The sequence below is a fragment of the Coptis chinensis genome, chromosome 7, assembly GCF_015680905.1.
Source record: "Coptis chinensis isolate HL-2020 chromosome 7, ASM1568090v1, whole genome shotgun sequence".
NCBI lineage: Eukaryota > Viridiplantae > Streptophyta > Magnoliopsida > Ranunculales > Ranunculaceae > Coptis > Coptis chinensis.
This window is the reverse complement of record NC_141462.1, coordinates 3,794,622-3,820,900: the sequence shown is the minus strand read 5'-3', so window position 1 is coordinate 3,820,900 and position 26,279 is coordinate 3,794,622. Positions and strand designations below refer to the sequence as shown.

At 35.0% G+C, this 26,279-nt stretch overlaps 1 long non-coding RNA gene and 1 pseudogene across 1 annotated transcript; one reads left to right on the top strand and one right to left on the bottom strand.

The window, feature by feature from the left end:
* The first annotated feature begins 6,304 nt into the window (after positions 1-6,304).
* Positions 6,305-7,745, top strand: LOC147485315 (xylan glycosyltransferase MUCI21 pseudogene; annotated as a pseudogene).
* Positions 7,746-8,988: 1,243 nt separating this feature from the next.
* LOC147485314 (uncharacterized) lies at positions 8,989-10,282 on the bottom strand. Its single transcript, XR_015200819.1, has 3 exons — positions 9,958-10,282; positions 9,809-9,850; positions 8,989-9,066 (listed from the first exon to the last, which is right to left on the bottom strand). It is a non-coding gene; the product is annotated as an uncharacterized LOC147485314 (long non-coding RNA).
* Positions 10,283-26,279: the final 15,997 nt, after the last annotated feature.

Sequence of the window (26,279 nt, the reverse complement as noted above, 5' to 3'; positions counted from 1 at the left end):
ATTCTTCTTACTCTCAAAACATAATCATGCAATACAACGAGTAAGGATTTCGTTCCACTCTCAATCTATCAAGACTAAATAGAATTCAACTACTCAAACCCAAAAGGAACAATGGTGAGAGTAATGATTTGATGTGAATTTTCTATTCTACCATTCCCAACAATTGAATCTAAACAAGACATAATATAAAGATTTGAACTTTATTTATTTAAACTCAATTTGAAACTCTTTCATGCAATAATTGATTTAAACTAATAGTGACAAATACTAAATCAATGAATTGCAATAGATGTTTAATGGAAAATGAAGCTAGATTATCAAAAACAACTAACTTTATTAATCTAATGAAAAGTAACAATGATTCAATAATCTATATTAAAACAAGGTATGAAAACTAATTAATTAATGGGATAAAACTCAAAACTAGATCTAGATCTAAAAACTAATCTAGATCTATCTTTTTCTAACCCTAAACTCCATTAACATTAGCTTCCTAACCTAACTGTCATTAACAAAGAGTCAAGCTTTTGTTTTATACTTCGGATCCAAAAATCGTGCATGGGCTTGGAGCCATGTTTTGGGCGGAAAATCGGCCCAAAACCCAATTTCTTTAGTCCAAAATGGGCTCTTCTTGGTGCAGTTGGCTTCGACAGATGTTTCATCCACTTCTGCTCCTCTGATTGGGCCAAGACTTGGACCATTGGAAAGCTCTTTTCGAGCCGGTCGTTTTGACATAAGGTAGGCCCAATTCGAGGTCCGAGTCTAAAGATATGGTCTTCGGAAGTTCTCGGCGATTTATTTGCTCCTTTATCTCGCTAAAAGTGGCACATTTTCGACATAATGGACTTTGAAGCCTGAAATGCATAAAAACACGTAATCAGTATTAACTCTTACTTATTATTCACATAATTGGTCTAACAGTATGATTATTAAAGGGTTAAAACTACAGTTTTGGGCTCTTATCAACAGCAAAATTTATGCAGGGAAGTGGGTTGTGGTATATGTCGCTCGGAATGTTTCTGTAGGATTAGTTGTTGTACATGTCGCTCGGAATTGTTATTGACAATTTAAATGCTTTCCGGTAAGTTTTTTTGCTGGTCTTTCATCATAAAACAGAGTCTAGATACCATCACAAACAATGCAATTCGTTGATCTCAACAGGATGCATGGCAGTCTCCTTTCTTGTTTTGATTCCACCACATTATCACGGCTGCAAAACAACAACAACAACACACACAAAATCAATTTAAGCACGATAAAATATTGCTAATTAAAACTTCTTAAACATTGTACTAGATGATTGACCTTTGCCTTGCCTCTGCCTTTAATTAAGGTTGCGCGCTGCGGCTAACCATCACCTCATAATCTAGGATGGGAATAAGCCCAACCTCGATGTTTTTGACGTCTTCAACAAGAGCTACTATATTGTGACATACAGAGGAAAGACCGAAAGAATATGTTGAAAGTGGATTCAACATGTTATAGAAAAATATTGGCAAATAAACACCTAGTATGTAGGTTGGTTTAGACACTGAGGGTTACTTGCAACACTTTTGTTGGAGTTGACACCGTGAACGATATTGAAAAATAAAACCCGGTTGAGAGGATAAATCATTATAACAAGCCCTGCAAAAATTTTAAAAAAAAATGTCAATTATCAAGAGGCCATCAAAAAAAAAAATGGTATAAATATAAAAACAAATAAACAAAAGAGACCTTACTGTTTCTTCCCATTTAGATTCGGGAAACAAGCCACCAAATTAAGTTCATTGATATCAGTTTTACAAATCAATTTTAGTAATCTCATTTTGCACCGAGACTCGAAAACAAAACCAACATGTAATTAACTAGCTAACAGGAAAAGAGACACCCTTCAAAGAAAAAAATGCAAGAAAACTATGATAAAATGAAGGAAAAGACGGACTTAAATAGACTTTAAGGCATTAAATTCGAATTCCCTTCCCGGATTGTTCATTACCTAAATTGCTACATAATTAAAATTGACAGCCTAGAAACTGTGTAACAAAAATAAATCTTACCAAAAGAAATACGAAACCAAATCGCAATTAAACACATTAAATTAAGTTCCATATTTTTACATCACAATGATTAGTAAGGTGATCCTTGAATATTTTGAGGTGATCATCAAAATTAACATGATTTGATGAAATTCCGGATTCTAGTTAAAGTGGTATAACTTGCTAATATGGAAAAATGATCACCTCAAAATATTCAAGTAAATTCTTATTCAGACAATTTCCCCATAATAATCCATTTACGAACAACTAAGAAAATAAAAGGAGAGGATGATTATCATTTCTCGGTTAGGAGAAATGAAATTGTCTAAAATATTCCAACAATTCCCCCATAACAATTCGTTTACGGACAACTAATAAACTAAAAGGGAAGGATGCATGATTATCATTTCTCCTAATCAAGTTCATGAGAAATGAAATTGTCTAAAATATTCTAACAATTCCCCCAAAAATAATCCTTTTACGGACAACTAAAAAATTAAAAGTGATGCCCCTCGGGGAGGCGGGGCAAAGCTGTTGTTTCTAGAGTCTAAAGGACGTTTGCGACTTTCATCGTTCATACAAAGAGACGACCAAATGCAGGGTTGATGTATTTAACTTTTAATTCTAATATTGATCGTAGAATCATACTTCTTTATCATTTCTCATTGCTTACCTAATTTTTCGTTCAATTTATTTTTGCCAAGGGAGTGAGGGGCCAATGATTACAATTAAGACCATATAATTCCACGACAAGAAAACCTTGGCAAAAGATTCGATCTAAAAGCTACTGACCTCCTCTAAAGAAAATCACTAGATATGCAGGTGTTAGCTAGTTTAGTTACGTTGGTAAAACTTTTGGGTGATGATACCAGAGATTTGGGGTTCGAACCTCGCTAACATCTGAGTTACTAATCTCATTTAAAATAGGCTTACCAATCTAAAAAATAAAAACAGCAAAATAAAATAAAAAATTGCTACATATATTCAAATTACATAGAAAAGCGTTATAGGTTATTCTTGATGAACATCCTATTATGCTACAATTTAAATATTTTTATATTGCACCTTAGCTTGTTTCCTTAAAACTTTGAAAACGAAAAGTTATGGACAAGATTATATCAGACTTACAAACCATAAAGTAGGATCGGAGTACATACTAGGCTATTAGACTATTGACCGGTGAGTCGTTAACTAAGGTGAGCGGCCAGGATTTTAGTTCAGGGTGGACAAATTAATATGCAATTCATTAAAAAAACAACTCAAAATTCTTAACACCAAAAAGCAAAAATTTCAAACATGTGTATATTAATTATCCAAAAAAGAAAGTTTTTGAAAAACTCGAAATCAAACAAAAAAAATTAGAAGTGTCCACAACGAGCATCCATTTTCTAAAACCATTGCATAATCGCCACAGAATCAATGCTTTTAAATATTTCATTCGATCTCAATATATGTTACTAGACAATTATTCACACACTCATCTTCTATATGATTCCAAAGTCGATTCTTGACAATGGGCAAGGCTTAAAATACTCTCTCAACAGTTGTATAGAGAACTTATGAGAGATTAGAGTTTTTCAATGAATCAATGACATTAACCACACTTTGAGGGGGCACAAGTTTTTAAGTAGGGGTTTTCTTGAAAAAAACAACTAACGAAGAAGAAGAAGAGAATTTTTCTTTTTCTTTCAAGTTTTGATCAGTGCTCTCAAATTAGTGAAGGCCCAACTCAATTAGTAAATCTTAATTAAATCAAGTGATAGAAAAAAATAACACACTCTTGGTGTAATAGATTTGGATAGCATCATAACAAAGTTTTACATCTTTAGAAAAAGGGAAACCAACGCATACATAAATGGTTTTGGGGAAAGTTCGAGGTGTCGCATTTGCCCACCCTTGCACACCCTTGGCTCCGCCCCTGTGAATGAGGGTCACATCATATGCTTTAGGGAGACTAATTTTAGGTTGAGGAGTGGATTGCATGGAGTAGGTTCGATTGCTATGTAGTTGAAAGGTAAGATGTGGTAAGATTTAACTACAACTTATTTTAGGGTTACATACCAACTTAACTAAACAAGCTCCCCACCCAAATTAATAGTTGCAATTTGACCTACCCCATTTTTGGTGATTTAATTATCATGCACACTCGATGGGCATGCATGTTAATTAATTATGGATAACGAGTGAGTGTGCATTCTTGCTTTTCCAAACTCGTATTAACGCACACTACACGTATCTTGTAGATCCGTTCTTAAATTTAACCGAGATACGTATGTATATAAAATTTATATGTTCCTTCGAGCTTTTCAAATTCGAAAATGATCTCTTTAGAACATAGGTGAAACTAGGGCTGTCAATGGATCGGTTTGGGTCGGGTTCTGAAAAATCCGAACCTGAACCGATAAGAAAATTGGGAACCCGAAACCGAACCGAACCGATAATATTATTTCTCCTCTGAAACCGAACCGAATCGATAAGATATATTGCAACCCGAAACTAAACCGACTCGAACCGAAAACTATAAAATCAATTCAATCCTAAATTAAATCAATTAATTTCAACCACACAATTGATAAACATATACAAAATTAATCATAAATATTACTAAAATGTCATCTTATCGGTTCGGTTCGATTTCAGGTCCATAGAGGACAAACAAAATTATCAAAATCCAAACTATTTTTTATCGGTTTGGTTCGGATCGGTTATCGGGTTACTGAAACCCATTGACAGCCCTAGGTGGAACCGAGGGTTGCATGGGGTGCCATCAGAGCTCCAACAGATCTGGGATAAACTCTATTAATACTTTAGTAATTAACTATAAAAATGTCCTAAATGTAACAATAAGCACCCTAAATTTTTTATTAAAGTTCTACTTTAGCACCTCTAGCTCTAGCAGACCCAAACATTGAATTATGGTTCATCTATGTTTTAGATTGAAGTTATACAAACTAAAGACAAAATTTATAGGTTGTTACTCATTAATTAATAGTGTTATTATTATTATTATTATTTATTTGTTTTATTTATTTTTTTTTATTCAACTTGTTTGTTAATTAATCTATGAGTCATGCAAACTCTTGCATCGACTTTACAATAGGGGAAAAATGTCACTTAGTCCACCCACCTTTGACCCTCTCTCTCTCCCTCCTCCTCTTTTAATATTTACTCATCTTCATTCTCTCCTCTCAAATTTTCACCCTCTCATCTCCTATCTCCTTTCTCGTCCACCCACCCGCTGTTATGCGGTTATTCTAGTATAGAATTGTTCTATTAGAGCATCTCTAGGTGGACGATTTGTGGTCGCATTCTTCAAATTTGAAGAAATGCGCCGAATTTCCGAATTCCAACTCTAGGTGGACGATCGCGGGTCGCATCACCGCTTGTTCAAGATTCTTGTTCGCAAATTTGGCAATTTGGATGCGGATGCGGTGCGACACTGGTAATGTCGCGCGCCATTGCAAATGTCGCCCCACAACTTTTTTGACTTTGACCAGCACCACACGCGCCAGTTGCACTGTCGCGCGCCACTCCTAATGTCGCGTAGGGTTTTTTTTTTACTTGCGCGCCACTCCTAATGTCGCGTGGGTTGTTTTCAAATTATACATGGGCGACATTACAACTGTCGCGCGACAGTGCTAATGTCGCGTGGGTTGTTTTTTGGTAATCGAATTTGCGACCAACTTCTTCATTCGCATTCTTCAAATATGAAGAGTATGTTACCACCACCTAGAGATGCTTTTAGAGTCGACAAATATGGATTGGTGTATACTCAAAAAATTACAATCTCTCTCCTTTTGATCTTTTTCTTTTTTCTTTCTCTCCCTCTCTTCTCCTCTTTTTATACTCTCCCTTTTCTCCAACTCCTCCTCTCATCAGGTTCGTTCATCTCTCCTCCATCCCTCGCCCTCTAGCTCTCCACCTGTCCCACTCCCTATATGGCAGTTCTCGACAGTTCTTGGCAGTTATGTTTCCAGCGGACTTGATCTGTTTGCAATGTGCTCTCCCTTCACAATACTGCGACCCTTTTTGCCTCGACTTCACATGTCATCAATAGGTCCTATACAATTGGTCTGAAGGGTTTCACATTCTTTGGATTGTTTGAGATGGCAGTCCGGGTGAAGTTTGATTTCTCTATCCTTGCCTTTTGAGAGCAAGTCATTAGCAGCGTTAGGGGCCCTCAGATCTTTTTATTTCACTACTCAAAGAAAACTGAAGTCCTTGTATAACATGCTAGTAGGTTAGTAGCCTTATTTCTACTAATTTGGAATTACTATCCGAGATTGATGAGCCTAAACAGGTAATTATGTTTTGGATAATCCGAAAATACTAGGTTATCTAGTATTCCTTGGTCATTAGGAGTCTGTATGAATTTTTGTCAAACTCTTTGACCGCCATTTTCATGAGCTCTTGTATTTGCTCAGGCAAACCCCTTCAAGATGTGTGTGCCATGTTTTCCACTAAACAGGTGCTGTTTTGTTATTGTTATGATACTTCTTACCTGTTTTGAATTATTCATGTATGATAGGTCATTAATTTAATAAAAGAAATGGGCTCTTATTTTTTTCCTCTTCTCTTTGCTAGTACCTTATCCTACATTGTTCAGGACTTCTTTCTTACTTTGTCGATCGTGAAGTTATGATGGTAGGTACGGTGATGTCTTATCCCGCCTATCCAATTACCATGTGATCGACTTCAGTAATGACAAAAGAACACATTGCTTCCCTGAGGTAATTGTTGGTCTCAAAATCCATGACGAGCTTGCCATTGATTCTTCGTTAGTGCAAGGAAACAAGAGTATTAGTGATTTCCACAACGTTCTAGACAAAGCATATTGGCATAGAATACAAGGATGGATTCGAAAGGAGAAAGAAAAGGCGCTATTGTCTTCATCACCAACATTATCTGCACTGGAAGAAGATGAAGAAACAGAACTAGCAAAATACAAAAGAATAAGAAGCCGAAACTGAAACTGGTCATCTTATCCCGAGGTGGATCAAGAGCAATAATTGATCAACATTTGTTAGTGCATTTAGCAGAGAAAATTGGATTCACAGTGATGGTGTTGAAGACAGATAGAACAACTGAGCTGGCCAAGATATATCGGGTTCTCAATTCTACTGATGCCATGGTTGGAGTCCATGGTGCAGCCATGACGCATTTCCTCTTCATGAGACCCAGTTCTGTTTTAATCCAAATTATACCCCTTGGCACAGATTGGGCTGCAGAAACTTACTACGGTGAGCCCTCGAGGAAGTTTGGGCTCAAGTACATTGGATACAAAATCCTTCCGAAGGAGAGTTCTTTATACAACAAGTATAATAGTGATGACCCTATACTTAATGATCCAGACAGTATAAATGCAAACGGGTGGCAATTTACCAAGAAAATCTATCTGGATGGGCAGAATGTCAAGTTGGATTTAGAACGATTTCGGGAGCAGTTGTTTCGCGCCTATGTCTACACCATCTCAGAAAGGAGCAGAGGGCTTTCTTAGCATACTTAATTGCCGATATTGGTGATTGAACTCTCTTGGGTCTTCTTACATCCGTTAAAAAATGTAGAAGGTAGCTAGCTTGTAAAGGTTAACTTTGTGACATTTTCTGTCTATATGACTATATATGTACGTTATACAGTATTACCATTTTTGGCGAGAGCCATAACTTCTCTTCTGTATAAATTTATGTATCAGGATTTACCATTATACAGTATTACATTTTCTGTGTATTGGATTATTTTTGGGGTAAAGATATGTGTATTCGATTGAATTTGTCACAGATGTTATCATCTTTGAAGAACTTTTCTGCCTCAGTTTGCGCTAGAGAGATACATGCTCAGCTCTTTTAGCTGAGCATTTCATTGTTGTTACCCACATGCGGTGTAGCAGTTTCCACAGACCACAGGTAGTAGTTGCCACAATAAATTTTATTGAGTAACAGGATTCCATACAAGTATAGCTGTAATAGGTTGCAAACTTATTATCAAAAGAATCCCGTTGCAGGAACTATGAATTAAAGCGAAGCATACTCCCGGAATGCGGCCATAGCGTAAATCAACTTTGTCGCTTTTGGTGGCAACTTGCTTAGCCTTTTCATAATAAAAATTCACATGGACTTTGCATGTGGATTCATAAAATTAAAGGAACTGTAATATTGGAAAGCAATAATTTTAGGTGCTTACGTGCATCTCAACAAAATATGGACTAGGACTAATCAGAGAAAGTGCACGCTCAGCTGGGAGTCTATTAATTAAATATCTCGATGATTATGTCATAATTAAGGGATATGTTTTCGCTTGCCGCACGGAATGCATTGTGTTATATTCACCTTAATTATAACTGCAAGCGGAAATTGAGGTCAGACCTCATCGGAAGCATACCAGCATATGGAGATCGAAAATCATCAGTACTTAATAGAAGAAGGATACATTGCAAAAACATAAGAGAAGAGAAATTGAATATAATATTTCATTAATTATTGTTCTCGTGTTACAATGTCTATAGACAAAAATATGCAGTTAATTGCAGCTAGATGCAATATATGGGTAGAATATGTAGAACTGTTCCAACAGCAAAAATGGTTGTTGACCGGAAGATTCAGCAACGTATGATTCCACCCCCAAATCCCGAGATAATAGCAACACAAAAGAAGCTCAGAAATTTCACAACCTTTTCTGTAGTTTTCACACTTCACCTAAGGAGGGAAGGGATAACTATAAGGAGAGCTTGATACGCTTTGCTGAAGGTTTGCGACGGACAGCAAAAAATGGTTCCGAGCGCAAGATACAAACAATGTGTGATGTCACCTCCAAACCTTGAGATAAGAGTGACAAACTTGATCAGACTCACTGCAAACAGCTGGTGTAAGAAATTTTTCCTACACCCTGGAGTTCACTTGACACCACCTCAAATCCCTTGATGAGCGAGTGAAAGATAACTAAAATGGGAGGAAAGATTCTTGAAATGTACATACCGGGTAGTTGATGGTGAAGTGGTGCCTGCCCCCATAGGTTAGAGAAGCCAAATCATAAGTATGCATCTCCGCAATCCCTGCATTGGACCCCAAAAGACTTTCTTTAGTCCACTGATTGCTTAGGCTAGGTGCAATGGCTCCCCATTCCCTCAAAAGCAGAGGGAGTGGCGGTGGTTTTTTTCCCTACTTTATATAACTCTCCATATATAGAGAGTATTATTGAGGAATAGAGAGTGCATTCTACGCGAGTTGAAATAGTGTGGTTTGTAAAAACCCAAATGGTGCCACTTGAAGTGGCGTGGAATATAAAATACAATTTCATACAGAGCCATTTGAAGTGGCGTAGGATGGTTTTTTTTTTTGTTTTCATTCTGCGCTGGTCGAACTGGTGTGAAAAAAAGTGGGTTTCAAACTGCACTAGTTCAAGTGGCTTAGGATTGTTCAAACCATTGGTTCACCCAAACCTACTCTCTATCCGTATAACATTGTTATTTTGAGGGATAGAGATAGAGAGTGACAGACCATTGGATTCAGCCTTAAAAAGCACAAACGACGTTACTGTAGAGTTTCTTTAGATGTAACTCAATTAATACACGACTGTTCTAAAACTGCTTTGGTTCAGTATAAAACACAAACAAAGAAAAAGTAAATAAGCTAGGGGCGGGTCGCAGGCAAAAAAAATGCAGGGGTCTCGGAAACAAACTCATGAATTCCATGTTGGAGACTTGAGTGGAAAGAAAATGAGAAACTTTGCTCATCAAACAAGAATTCCAAAAGACCCTGCCAGGTAAACAATGTTCCGTTTACAAAATAAATTACCTTATATTCTTGAGAGGATAAATCATTATAACCATAACAACCCTGCAAGATAAATGATAAAACAACCATTATCAACTTATCAAGAAACCAGATTAATCAGATATAAATTGGTACATATAAAAAACAAAATACAGAAAATAAAACCTTACAGTGTTTTCCAAATTGAATTTGCAGGGAAACAAACCACCAGTATTAGGTTCATATCCCATTCACAAATCAATGTTAGAAACCTCATTCTGCATCTATAGTAGAAGAAAAACAGTGCCCTCAAAACCTTGTATAAACACATTTACCAAAGGAAGAAAACTAAATTGGTCAACAGTCGACACCGAACTCAACTGAAAAACAAAACTAAGGCTTAACCAATAGAAATAAAAACCCTTATAAGAAGAAAATCTCCAGTTATACTAATAGTATACTGAAAGAAAAACTCAGCCTAAGACGTACTATGACAAAATGAAAGGAAATGGCGGAGTTAAATAGGCCAAGGTACATAATAATGCATTAAATTCACATTCCTTTTCTGACTTGTTCGCTACCTAAATTGCTAAAGGAAAATCAAATTAGAAACATACCAAAATAAAATTTAATTAAGGAAATGCATTCATAATTAATTTCATAATAAATTTCATTAAGGTGATTACCAAAACAAAATCATATTAAATTGATTTCCAAATTTCACATCAAAATGATTAGAAAAAGAGTTGTAATTGGATAAAATTTTGGATTCTAGTTGAAGGCCTATAATAACTTGCTTGAAATGTATTTTCATTAATCAATACTAGTAAACGGGCACGTGCGTTGCACGTGCTAGGTGGAAAAATTGGGGTGAAGAAAATCAATATGTAATATGTTTTAGATTAATACAGGTGGAAGTATGACAAAACACATTAATAAGGAAAAAAAAAAATCAATACTCTAGTTGTGTTCTTTGTTTGATTCGATTTTTGTTGCTCTGCCATGTTGTAAATAAATCTTGTTGAGCATTTATATGTGAGTGAGAACATTGTTGGATTCATATGAGTATATTAACTGTAAGTTATAAGAATTCTCCATTCTGAAAATGTTATTAGCACTTAATTCCAAATGCATTTTTTTTTGCAGGTTTCGGGCTTCAACAAAGAAGTAAACGATAGATTTTTTTCTATTGTTTATGTTCTATATTATGATTTCCTACATAACTATCTCAAAAGCAAAAAATAAATAAACAAATAATACTCAACCAATATGTGGCTTTTATATACAACTTAAAGATGTTGAAAACAAAACAATCATCACACAGAACAAATAAAGATAAACAATCTAGATTTTTTTTTGCTAAGGGTAATTGTATTAAAAAGAAAATTTTCGAAGTACAAAGAATAGATATGATTGATAGTCAATCACTATCTCAAAGCTCAGCTTACAAATCTATAGATGCGTGGTGTTCATATCCTCAATTCTATGCACTAATGAGGCCCGCCATCCCACCACTTCTTCTCTCCCTTTGCCAAATGTGTCAGCTTCTTTGGAGCGGATGTCCGCACCAAAGTTAACCTCACGCCAAGTGTTAGTCACAATGATCCATTCCATGAGCCCTTTTACTTTGTCCCAAGTCTTTCGAATCGCCAATGTACACGATCATTTTGAAAAGATTTCACAGCCGCAGTAGAGTCGGATTCCACCCAGATATGTTTACATCCCAGTTCCACCACTTTTGAAATGCCCTCCACTATCGCAAAACTCTCCGCTATAAACTAATTTATACGAACTTTAACTCGTGATAAGAGACCCTAAGTTTTTTATGGGAGTTACAGAGATTGGAACGATAGTGAGAGAGGTTATGCTTTCTTTACGGCTTGAATGGTTTCATTGTGTTGAAGGAACTCTTAGTAAATGGGCATTTATGTTGCATGTGTAAGTCATATAGTTGATTTATTCATATAGAATTCAATATGACAAAATAATATGATAATTGTAAGTACAATAATTCACAACATTATTATTTTGGATCTGAATTTGGAGACGCTAATTGTTTTTCTCAACTGCAGCTTGACCAGCTTCGTCTTTAGTCACCTGCATTTTTGTCTTTTCATGTGCTGAAAAATTTTTATTTGGAAAGGTATCTAGCTGCCTATTTTTAATTATCAATTTTTTAGTACTTGTGAAAGGAACTATTTAATTAAAAAAAACTTAATATATAAAATATGGGGAATGAGAATAAATGACTCGAATCAACCTTGATGCTGCCGCTGTTATAACTTGGTTCTTGAAATTGTGCATTAAACTGAACAAATTCATTAGATTATAGTAAATCAAAGTCCTGAAAAAATGTTAATAGTTGTTTGTTTGTAATAAATTCATATTTTTTGGATGTACATTGTAAAAGATGTATATGATGAATCATAAGAACCACTTTTACCTTATTGCATTTGAAATTATCAGTCAAATCCATTGGTTTCACGATTAAGAATGCCAAACAAATCTCACCTAACCAGCAGAAGCGTTGCAAAATGTTTGAGTATATAGATTTTTTTAATATTTTGTTTGGTGGAGCTGCAAAAGTGGGCATAATTTATCGGGTTGCACATAAATACACCTCCTCTTCTTAAATGGTTGGAAAACTTTGTTTAAATTTTCTACATAAAAAATGAAATTGTTTTAGCCTTTAAACTTGACAGATCTGACATATCTAGTGAATTCAGCCAAGTAACAGAAACTGATGGAAAGATTTTCCAAGTATGTTAGACTCAGCAATTCATCAACAAAGTTGGTTCCAATTTCTTCTCCATAAATATGTACATCATCCACACAAGAAAGTCAGAACTATTGGAGTAATGGTAACCGATATTAATCCGGTGGCAATTTCTTTTCGGTTTTGTATGTTGGAGATCAAGGCATTTGAGATTAACAAAAGCTTCCATCCCCCGTGGCAATAATGCAGATCGTTTGACTTCAAGTTATCTACACCTTACAAATCTAGATCGAAGTTCCTTTGACCATGCTTAGCATATTGGTCCTCATAATGGGTTTCATTGGTAGCTTTGCGGACCAAGTTTCCAGTTTGGACATGCTTCATAGCATACCTTCTTTATCCATTCTCTTTGATGTTTGTCTATGTTCTTGATGACGTTTTTGGTTGGTCTTAAGAACTTTGAAATTGTCTATTATTCCCTTGCAAGTGGTCAAGCAAAGCACGAGAGTATGTTGTGAGCAGGAATGGCTTCCTTCCCCCACCAGTGACTTTCAGCCTTTCAGGGGAGATTTTCTACTCATCCCTACAAAGTACAAACCTTTTGGGAGTTGGCACCGTAAAGGCCCAATGTGTGTGGTGGCTTATGGAGAGAAATGATGATATAGTCGAGAGCAAAAGAACAAAAAATATTAGCCGTGAATCGATTATAACTAACCAAAGTCCTTTACCTACATTCCTATCCATGGTTGCTTTACTTCAAGATCATAATGTAGGGGAACTTAATTGTCGACCATCAAAGCGGGACCAAGAAGGAGAATAGTAATCTCAATGTTTGCAATCTCCCAAAGGGTTACTTTATAAAAGCAGAATCCCCGCTTTATCTAAATAACTAAAAAATAAATGGTTGTAACGGGGATGGACTACAACCAGGGAACAGAGGCCTATATAATCGAGATTATTCATCTACTAATCTACTATTGTAGTATTGTGTCAATTATAATTAAAAACATACCCTATAACATTCAAAAACCATCAAAGATATCGACAACCATGTCGAATGAAAATCACTCAAGACGTTTATTTGCAATTTCATCGGACATCGTGGGTTACTTAGCAAAATAACGACTCCTAAACTCCCAATTGCATTATGTCAAAAAGATGCTTGTAGGATTAGTCCTACTTAAATTTGCACGATAGCGACTCGTAGAATAGAGGCATTAACACTTGATATCATTATATTCATGATTAACCCCTCTAACAAGGAATGGTCACCAATGAAATACCTTCAAAAGCATTTTATAAGCCTCCAGAAGCGATTAGCAGCAGGCCCAAACCCATGCAGTACCTCCATCATGTGAGTCCAGGGACTAATTGTCTCCACATCCAGGGTGCACTATCGGTTCCATCTCGCAAGCATCTTTGAACTTCTATGTCAAATATTTGCTTTCTTTCTCAATAGCAATTGAAATGTGTGATGCGGTACATTACATTCTCATTTCCATTTCAGTTGGTGACTTGGTGTAACTGAGATCATAACGTCAAATAAAGACACCAACAAAGGGCTTCATATACACTACCTTTAGGAGAAACATTTGCAACTGGCTCGGGTCATGATTAACTTTTCGCCGTGGTGGTGTGTCGATTGGAAAACGTTTTTGAGTGTCAAGTACATAATCGACAAGATGCCTTTTAGTTTGTAGGGAGGAAAGGGAATAGGGATCTAAAAGGGTGTTTGCACTTATGGGTGTTTGGACTTATGGGTTAGTACAAAGAGTGGAAAGCAAAGTGTACTGACGGAGTCGAGTGGGCGTTTCTTGTTTCAAAGTGCCTCTTTTTTTAGAATCTGGGCTTGCCCTTCACGGGGCGAGACTCAAACAATCTCCTCAATCTGAACTCATCTTGTCAAATGATGAGACCAGAGGAGTTAGGCTCTAACAACTAAAACCGATCGTGCCTAATATAGTTGGCACCGCCATTAGGAGTTCTTGCGTGAGACCAGACCATTGAAGGTTCTTTTGTCAAGAGGAAGGCCCCGTGTAAAGCGTTATTATAACATTCTAAGATTTTCAAAATATTCTAAGGTAAGCGTTATTATAACATTCTAAGATAATCAAAATATTTTCAAAATAATATGTCAGTGGTTGATAATCTTCAACCATGGGTCAGAGAAATAGTGAAGGTTATTCTAAACCATTGGCATAGTGATCATGAAGCATAAAATCGTAGTGTGTAATCTTTTATGTGGAAATCATTGCCACTAACTTTCCCGTGCCCAACAATTCTACTAATTAACTAATATGTGAATTGCATACAAAAGGCCACCTACTAACGACACACTTTATCCTATCCAAATTTCAAGTATATTCTTGGGTCCTCAAAGAGACCCAAGTGGAGATTCTACTAAAGTGGTGCGTGTGAAACTCAAAAAGGTATTTACTTAGCATTCTCTTTTTGTCGATAGGTGGTAGTGCAGGATAGACATAGTTGTTAGAAATTAAAAAGTTCATGTCGCATCAACACGATAAATATAATCAGTTGGCAAACAAACCATATGATAGGAAGAGAATAGAATACATGATGAGAATGAATATTCAATAACCTTAATAGTTTGCTTGTTGGTTTTGAAATGGGTATAAAACCGTTGAAGTAGCGATCAATCCACTTCTTCTTATTGTAGGTTTAGAAGCATCTTCTCTTCAACTTAATTCTTCCTATAATCGATTGAGTAGTAAGGATTTGTTCAACCCATCTCAACCCATGAATTAGTTACTGGCAGATCGAGGATGTCTTCAACAAAAGAAAATGGGTGAAGGTTCATTCACAAATAAGCTCATTAACAATTAATAACACATTACGTTCAAGATCTACTCAATTTCCATCATAACGAAGGAAATATAATGAAACCAAGATTAATGACAACGTTATTTACACTTTCCACTGTTCATGAAAATAGATCGAAAGAGATATGAATCTAAAATACATAGTATAGTCAATAATATAATACAAAATTCATAGTACCATCCACAAAATGTATACCTAAGACAATGATTATAGCAGGAAAGACTAAAAATGGAAAAAATAATAAGTAAAACGAATATAACCTGTTATTCAATCAATTAGTCGAAATGTTTTCTATTGCTTTAGCATCTAAGCAAATGGAGAAAAAAAATCCATATCAATGGCAAATTAAGTTGTACTGGCTTTGAGAGACAAATAAAATAGGCACTTCGTAGTAATATTATAAACTCCATATTTAATTACACGTTGTCAACAGTAGAATAAAACAATATATAATTGGAAGTCGGGGAAATTCATATGAACGCATACCAAGTGAAGTCAAGTCAAAGGCAACAACCTAAGCGGTGCACTTCCTTACTAAGTAATAGATCGAGTTGTATATTTGGACAAAATTGTAGTGTTTCCCATGTATGATGCATCTAGATATTTGAATACCTAAAAAGCACCTTAAATTGGGGCATAATCCCATTTTCGAAAGTGAAACTGTAATGAAGCATTCCTTAAACCAACCTGTGTTTGAAATTAACTATAACAATACTAAAATGAATTAATAAAATGTTTAGAAAGAAATCCAAGAGTAATATGAATTAAGAAATACTAATGAAAAGAGATTTTACATTTTTTTTATCTGTAAATCAACATCTTTCTGGTCGACCTTAAACCCCCAAACTCTACTTAATAACAAACTGAACAGTGGAAAACAATGAAAGTGCAATACACGCTTAATTCCACGTAACGGAAAATTAGGAACAGAGTACGTGCTATTATTATTATACCATCAAATGCATTGGAAAAAATCAAGTGAGAATCTCGTGCGTGACAATATAAAGTGAAACATGTAATGGAAACAACAGAGCGACATGTAACAGAATTAACAATACCAACTATAAAATGAAGAACATAAGCAACAATAGTATGACAATTAATCCATTAGTATGCTGAAACAAAGAATGCACATCTAATCTGGTTCACACAAATAATGCATTAAACTCTCGGGATAATCACCAAGGACGAAAATTGGAAACCATTAAATGCATTAGTATAACAATTCCTATTATTAGATTTGGAAACCATAAACCAATCTTCAAATTATCTGCTATTACTTAATTTTATAGTTTAATAGGGATTAGATGAGTCAAACTTAGACAACAGGATGAAATTGAGAAACTATGTAATTAAGTGAACGAGTTTGACGCTGATAAAAAAAAAAGTTTGACGCTAGGTAAAAGGCCCCAAAGATAGTTATCAGATGCTTAACAACTTTTTATTGAGGCAGTCGTTAAAGCGTTAAAGCCAACCGTATAAAGCAATGCAACTCATAACTTTGAGCGAAAGAAAAATGAAAATAATTTTGCCTATGGATAATCTATAAAGATCAAAACACATAACAGATGAACACATCAAAGGTTGATAGTATTTTTTTTTTCCAGACAATACATTGAAAATGAATGAACAAATAGAAAATTGGAAGGGATAAACAAAAAAAAAAAAAAAGGAATTGAAGGCAATGTACCTTTGAGTACAAAGTTCAATGAACCAAGTACACACTGCAACATGCAAAATAGAAAAGTGCCTCTGGTATGGCCATCTAGAGAAAAGGTCAGTAATGAGAAAGCGGGCGTTTTCTATTTTGATTGTAAAACCCGTGGTTTGTCTGTTCATGAATAATTTGATGAAGCGCTAAAAGCGCTCCCAAATTCATATTAGGACAGAGATCATGGAGAGAGTATCTGAGAGGGGATTTTGGGAATAGGGAAGTTACAGAGTTGGAGCGGTTTCCCTTTTTTTTTAAATATATTTTCTTTCGGAAAGGAGGCGAAACAGTGTGTCTTCTAAATGACGAATATATCCTTCAACTTAAAACTGTCCGAGAATTTCCTGGGTGAAACTTTCAGGTACCCTTTTGATTTAAAAGATTGGGTTAAAATCGAGGATACGGGGACTAATAAACGGGGCAAGTTTTCCCATTATATATAAGAAGATTGTTTTATCGAAAACCTAACCAACGTCGAGTAATTTATCGCAACTTAGTTATCAATGTGATCATCATAACATCTTTAGGAGAGAAATAAAAAAAAACACCAAATATTTTAACCAAACCAAAAAAACACCAACCAACTTTATCAACGATATCAAATATTTGATATCAAACGACGTGGTTTTGAATAAACCGCACCGTATATCCCACGCAGCTTTCGCAAAATTGTGCCACATAAATCCATCTTAGAAGTCCAAGCCCTTGTCCGTGCGTGATGTATCGCATATCAACTTTCTTCTTTTTTCTCTTTTCAAATCTCTTACTCAGTTTTCGCAAAACCGCGTGACTGAAGCGCACACTCTAGTCCAAGCCCATACGGTGTTAAAAAAACTGGACAGTACAAAAACAAACACCAAATTTTGGTGGTGTTTGTTTTTGTGTTTTCATCAACAATTGACTCTCTTGAAAATGAAAAGATATCAAATTATTAAAAATTTGGTGTTTGATGCTAAGATAGTGCCTCACCTAAAAATGCTCTCAGTATCAATATCAAGTGGTTTAGGTTTCCCTTAGGCTATATCCTTACTAAATAATATATAGAAGCAAGATGCTCTATTAGCAGTAACACATCTCCTTATATGTCACATTGTGCATTTATATTAAGTAAAACTAAAAGAAAATAGAGGAGGCCGGATTCGAATACATGGAAATACGGATTGTACTCAGCTTCTTCCCAGATGGGCAGGGCAAAAGTTGTTATTTCTAGAGTGTAAATAAACATTTCTTTAACTTCAACATTTCTCGTTGCGTAAGTAATAAACCAAAACAAAGCATTTCGACCAAACATCTTGTATTGAGTATATATTTGCCGATGGATTAACGACTTCAAGACTAAAGGATCATCGAATGTTCCGGTTCATAAAAAGTTTGGCAAAGGAAATGATTATAAGGCTACTGATCTATTCTCAAGAAAATAACTAAAACTAAATAGAAAAAACAAGGTACTTTATTTGTAGGTTGTTTTTTCGACATCTATTATGCTACAAACCTTGAAGTATACTGGTACACTGTATACTCCATTATACTCATCAACCAAGAGCCAACATAGCAACCTATTTTTTGTTTTGCTAGGTAAGCGAAAATTATAATAAAAAAAAAATAACAAAAATAGAAGGGTTTGGACTTTGGAGGCTATCTATATAGGTTGCCTCCCATTAGGGAAAGCCCATACAATAAGTCACAATTATGAGGGGAAATAACAATTTGTCACTTTTGTTGAGCAAAACACAATGGCCCAATGCATAAGTGACAATGAGGGTAGTTTTTCGCTAAGTAACAATGAGGATAGCACTTGTTACTGAGATTGTTACTGAGTTGTGAGTTACAGACTCAGTAACAATAAGGGTAGTTTTATTTATTCCGTCTCGTGTGTTTTTTTGAAATTTTTCTTGTTTTTTTTCCCAAACATGTTTTTCTTGTTTTTTTTTTTTTAATTCGGACAGAATGTTTCATTCCGTTCGGCCGTTTTTTTGATATTTTTTCGGTTTTTATATTTAGACGGAATCCATCCGAAGGTTAAAGTCACCTCTGCATTGAAATCCCTGATAGCTAGGTATGAGGAGAAATAGTCCTCTGTGGCGCATATGTGGAAGTAACAAGCTGCTATCAAATGTCTCCCTTTAAAGAGAAAATGTCAGGTTTTATGTAATATTTGGTCCTATTATATATTATATATCACCTCTTTTAACCCGATTAAAAAAAAACAAGCTGCCTCATCAAAAGTCGCTATGCGTTAGGAATGCTCTTACAACATAAAGATAACTGAAAAACTACCAACACCGCCAACCAAGTCCAAAATAGCAACCCACATGGACTCAACTTTGCTATTTATGTATGAATGAAAACCTCCCTTGGCTGACAACTCATCTTGGAAGACACCATAGAACTTATTTTTAGATTTGTAAATTAGAACCTAATTTTTTTTTGTAAAGTTCTAATACAGTTCATATACATTCTCCAAGCCTGTTACCGCACCTTTCTTTTTCTTTTTCGTTTTTCATTAATATAAATCTCATGATAAAATAAACTTGGAATTGCACCGATTTTGTTACAACTTTTGAGATGAAAAGGTTTGGACAAGCTATGGTGACTTGGTGAGGCCACAGATTAAAGGTGTCTCATCATGCTAATTTCCTCTCGATCTTTTGTTATTATTGTTATTACAATTATTATTAGATTCACATCATGCTCTAGCTGTGTCTTTGAGTTGCTTTACGAGCTACTAACTATAATTATAGGTAGGTTGGAATGGCCACATTTGGCATGATTTAACGACAATCTTTGAAGATTTGAACTACTAGTTTTCATACATGCTCGTTGAGCAAGATCTACAGCCTACGAATGCAAATTGCATTTAATTTGTTACGTTCATAGAAGGAACCCCCCAAAATTTGAAAAAACAACTCCGTATTTCATTAATAATTTGTTAGCAAAATGACCACATGATTCACACCCACCAAGATTTTCACTCAGTTTTATTACAGCGTCTCCTAGTTCAATTACATAGTTGCATATACTCTTGCACCCCCATATATTGAATCGTGGTTCCGTCTCCGTTCCAAATTAACACACTTCCAAATTTAATGCACACATGCACGTGTGCATAGTACAAAATATCAGGATATGGGTATTTATCGATATTCAATTTCTGGATATGTATCGTGGATATATCCCTCTCTTTGGGGATATTTGACATTGTTTCACTTGTAAATATCGTGGATATATCCAAAATATTGATAAATATCGTAGATATTGTAGATATTTTTTGATATATCATGATACATTATTTATATTTATTTAAAATATAATGGTAAATATTAAATAAAATTGTTATATACACAAAATATCGTTAAATATCTCCAAATATTACAAATATCACAAATATCGTCAAAATATCACTGATATTTACAGTCGTATATATCTCTTAACATATCGTGATATTTATATATCTTTTTCTGAAATGTACTATGCACGTGTGTCCGTTTATAGACCCGTTTTAAAATTTTATACACTACATATCTACATGCATGTGCATCTATAGTTCTATACTCGTACTCCTCGTGTATTAACTTGAAATAGATTTTCATATTCGATTCCATATTAGATGTCAGGCCTAGTATGTACGTAGTCCATATGAATAGATCAAAGAGCATCTGCAAGATTCGAATCCATTAGAAAATAGAAATTGCCACTAATATTATCCATTAGAAAATAGAAATTGCCACTAATATTTTTGTTCTCGTACGTACGTGTTAAGTTACAATGTCTGTGTACACTTAAAGCTTAAAAGACCGCAAAATTTATGCAGGGAAGTGGGTTCTGGTACATGTCGCTATGAATGTTTCTGTAGGATTAGTTGTTATACGTGTCGCTCGGAATTGTTATTGACGGTTTAAATGCTTTCCGGTAAGCTTTTTTGCTGGCCTTTCATCATAAAACAGAGTCTAGACCATCAGAAACAATGCAATTCGTTGATCTCAACAGGATGCATGGCAGTCTCCTTTCTTGTTTTGATTCCACCGCATTATCACGACTACAAAACAACAACACACACAAAATCAATTTAAGCACGATAAAAAAATTGCTAATTAAAACTTCTTAAACATTGTACTAGATGATTGACCTTTGCCTTGCCTCTGCCTTTAGGGTTGTTGCGGCTAACAATCAGCTCATAATCTGGGATGGGAATAAGCCCAACCTCGATGTTTTTGACGTCTTCAACAAGAGCTACTATACTGTGATATACGTAACACTTTTGTTGGAGTTACCATGAACGATATTGAAAAATAGAACCCGGTTGAGAGGATAAATCATTATAACAACGTAGTCCTAAAAAAAAAAAAAAAAAAATCAATTATCAAGAGGCCATCACATAAAAAAAGGTAGTCGCTATGGGCCCATTTTGTGTTGGGCAGACCAAAAAAAAAAAATTATTTTACAAATTTGCTATTGACAAAAAAAATCTTAATTTTTGTTGGGCACTTCCCAACTAAATACAAGTAATCTGGAGGCAACTTGTTTAGTCTTTTTCTTCTTCTTCTCCCTCATTCCTAATCCCTAGTCCCTAAATTAATACCCTAAGTGGAGAAACTTCGAAACAATAAAATGGAAGACCCAAGCTTTTTAGAACATACTTCTTAACAACCTCCTACACACTACATTTACGGAATTTGATCACATAGTAGAACTAATTCAACAAACATAGTGTATGTTTTCTACACTAAAACCCATCAATACTGAAGAGCTACACTAAAACACTATTGGAGGAACTGTTTGTATTGAGAAAGATGAGAAAATATCCGACAATATGTTTAACCAACATTCAAGAAATACAGAAAATTGAAACTCAACGCTTTCAATTCTATATGCATTGTTTTGCCGTTCTAGGTCAGTAAGCTGATAACAATGATATGGAGGAGGATTGTAATCAAAGCAATACAAAACAAATTAGAAATTAGAAATTACTTACATTAGATTGACGGTGACAGCTGAACGGAGGATGAGAGATCAAGAGGGAGAACACAAGACAGTTGACACAATTTTTAGTTTTTGGTGCGAACTGAAGGGTGGTAACTAAAGAAATAGATTGTATTGGTGTGAAAGGAAGAAATGGTGGCTAAATGAGAGTAGGAGATGAATTTAATTTGGCCCAAATTTTGTTTTTTTTTTGTGGTAGGTTTTTGGTGAATTCGACTCGGGTTTGGTTACGGGATCTGCCCAAAACTCTCGGTTGCCCTAAAAAATAGTATAAATATAAAAACAAATAAACAAAAGAGACCTTACTGTTTCTTCCCATTTAGATTCGGGAAACAAGCCACCAAATTAAGTTCATTGATATCAGTTTTACAAATCAATTTTAGTAATCTCATTCTGCACCGAGAGCAGCACATGGCCACATGGAGGGGGGCAATCGTTGGACACTATTGAACTTTACTCGAAAACAAAACCAAGATATAATTAACTAGCTAACAGGAAAAAAGAGACACCCTTCAAAGAAAAAAATGCAAGAAAACTACGATAAAATGAAGGAAAACACGGACTTAAATAGACTTCAAGGCATTAAATTCGAATTCCCTTCCCGAATTGTTCGTTACCTAAATTGCCACATAATTAAAATTGACAGTCTAGAAATTGTGTAACAAAAAGAAATCTTACCAAAAGAAATACCTAAACCAAATCGCAATTAATCACATTAAATTAAGTTCCATATTTTTACCTCAAAATGATTAGTAAGGTGATCCTCGAATATTTTGAGGTGATCATCAAAATTAATTAACATGATTTGATGAAATTCCGGATTTAAAGCCGTATAACTTGCTAACATGGAAAAATGATCACCTCAAAATATTCAAATAAATTCTTATTTTATCTAAAACCTAACCAAGGTCAATAAAAATGAAATTGTGTAAATTATTCAGACAATTTCCCCATAATAATCCGTTTATGGACAAGTAAGAAACTAAAAGGAGAGGATGATTATCATTTCTCGGTTAGGAGAAATGAAATTGTCTAAAATATTCCGACAATTTCCCCATAACAATTCGTTTACGGACAACTAATAAACTAAAAGGGGAGGATGCATGATTATCATTTCTCCTAATCAAGTTCATGAGAAATGAAATTGTCTAAAATATTCTAACAATTCCCCCCAAAATAATCCGTTTACGGACAACTAAAAAATTAAAAGTGGTGCCCCCTCATGAGGCCAGGGCAAAGTTGTTGTTTCTAGAGTCTAAAAGGCGTTTGTGAGTTTCATCTTTCATACAAAGAGACGACCAAATGCAGCCATGCAGGGTTGACGTATTCAACTTTTAATTCTAATATTGATCATAGAATCATATTTCTTTATCATTTCTCATTGTTTACGTAATTTTCGTTCAATTTATTTTTGCCAAGGGAGTGAGGGGCAATGACTACAATTAAGACCATATACTTTTCCCTCAAGAAAACCTTCGCAAAAGATTCGATCTAAAAGCTACTAACCTCCTCTAAAGAAAATCACTACATATACAGGTGCTAGTTAGTTTAGTTACGTTGGTAAAACTTTTGGGTGATGATACTAAAGATTTAGGGTTCGAACCTCGCTAGCATCCGAATTACTAATCTCATTTAAAATAGACTTACCAATCTGAAAAATAAAAACAACAAAATAAAATAAAAAATTGCTACATATATTCAAATTACATAGAAAAGCGTTATAGGTTATTATTGATGAACATCCTATTATGCTACAATTTAAATACTTTTATATTACACCTTTAGCTTGTTTCCCTGAAACTTTGAAAATGAAAAGTTATGGACAAGATTATATCAGACTTACAAACCATAAAGTAGGATCGGAGTACTTACTAGGCTATTAGACTATTGACCGGTGAGTCATTAACTAAGGTGAGTGGCCAAGATTTTAGTGCAGGGTGGACAAATTAATATGCAATTCATTAAAAAAGCAACTCAAAATTCTTAACACCAAAAAGCAAAAATTTCAAACATGTGTATAGTAACTATCCAAAAAAGAAAGTTTTTGAAAAACTCGAAATCAAACAAAAAAAATTAGAAGTGTCCACAACAAGTATCCATTTTCGAAAACCATTGCATAATCGTCACAGAATCAACGCTTTTAAATATTTCATTCGATCTCAATATATGTTACTAGACAATTATTCACACTCATCTTCTATATGATTCCAAAGTCGATTCTTGACAATGTGCAAGGCTTAAAATACTCTCTCAAAAGTTGTGTATATAACTTATGAGAGATTAGAGTTTTTCAATTAATTAATGACACTAACCACACTTGACAGGGCACAAGTTTTTGAGTAGGGGTTTTTGTGGGGGAAAAAAAAAACAACTAATGAAGAAGAAGAAGATAAAATTTCTTTTCTTTCTAATTGGGAGTTTTGATCAGGTGCTCTCAAATTAGTGAAAGCCTAGCTCAATTAGTAAATCTTAAGCAAATCAAGTGATAGAAAAATAGCACACTCTTGGTGTAATACATTTGGATAACATCATAACAAAGTTTTACATCTTTGGAAAAGGGAAACCAACACACATAAATAGTTTTTTTGGGGAAAGTTCAAGGTGTGCAGCTACCCACCCTTGCACACCCTTGGCTCCGCCCATGTGAATGAGGGTCACATTATATGCTTTAGCGAGACTAATTTTAGGTTGAGGAGTGGATTGCATGGAGTAGGTTCGATTTCTATGTAGTTGAAAGGTACGTGAGATGTGGTAAGATTTAACTACAACTTATTTTAGGGTTACATACCGACTTAACTAAACAAGCGCCCCACCCAAGTTAATAGTTGCAATTTGACCTACCCCATTTTCAGTGATTTAATTATCATGCACGCTCGATGGGCATGCATGTTAATTAATTATGGATAATGAGTGAGCGTGCATTCTTGCTTTCCAAACTCGTATTAACACACACTACACGTATCTTGTAGATCCGTTCTTAAATTTAACCTAGATACGTATGTATATAAAATTTATATGTTCCTTCGAGCTTTTCAAATTCGAAAATGATCTCTTTAGAATATAGGTGGAACTAGGGCTGTCAATGGATCGGTTTGGATCGGGTTCTGGAAAATCCAAACCTAAACTGATAAGAAAATTGGGAACCCGAAATCGAACCGAACCGAACCAATAATATTATTTCTCATCTGAAATTGAACTAAACCGATAAGATATATTGCAACCCAAAACTGAACCAACCCAAACTGAAAACTATAAAATCAATTCAATTCTAAATTAAATCAATTAATTTTAGCCACACAATTGATAAACATTTACAAAACTAATCATAAATATTACTAAAATGTCATCTTATCGGTTCGGGTTCATATCGGTTCGATAGAAAGCAAATCCAAAACCAAACCAATATCTTATCGGTTCGGTTCAGTTTCGGGTCGATAGAGGACAAACAAAATTATCAAAACCCAAACCATCTTTTATAGGTTTGGTTCGGATCGGTTATCGGGTTATCGAAACCCATTGACAGCCCTAGGTGGAACCGAAGGTTGTATGGAGTGCTATCAGAGCCCCAACAGATCTGGGATAAACTCTATTAATATTTCAATAATTAACTACAAAAATGTCCAAAATGTAACAATTCGCACCCCAAATTTTTTTATTAAAGTTCTACTTCAGCCCCTCTAGCTCTAGCAGACCCAGACATTGAATTATGATTCATCTATGTTTTAGATCGAAGTTATACAAACTAAGACAAAATTTATAGGTTGTCACTCATTAATTAATGGTGTTATTATTATTATTATTATTTTTTTTTTTTATTCAACTTGTTTGTTAATTATTCCACGAGTCATGCAAACTCTTGCATCGACTTTAGAAATGGGCAAAATGTCACTTGGTCCACCCACCCCACCCCTCTCTCTCTCCCTCTTCCTCTTTTAATATTTTCTCTTCTTCATTCTCTTCTCTCAAATTTTCACCCTCTCATCTTCTTTCTACATCACGCCACCCAGTGCTATGCAGTTATTCTAGTATAGAATTGTTCTATTAGATTTAGAACCATATCAAAGCAACTGTTTGGTGTCTACCCACCTATATGCCTTCACCACATACCTTGAAAAGGAACAGAGGGGTTACACTGTTTTTTGGGGTGACTAGGATTGGACTTTAGTTCTCTTTTTTATTGGCTCGTAGCTCGTTGAGTCTTCATTCATGGGCCAACAAATGGGTTTTACAATTTCTCTCTCCCCCAATCCAAATCCACCGAAAAC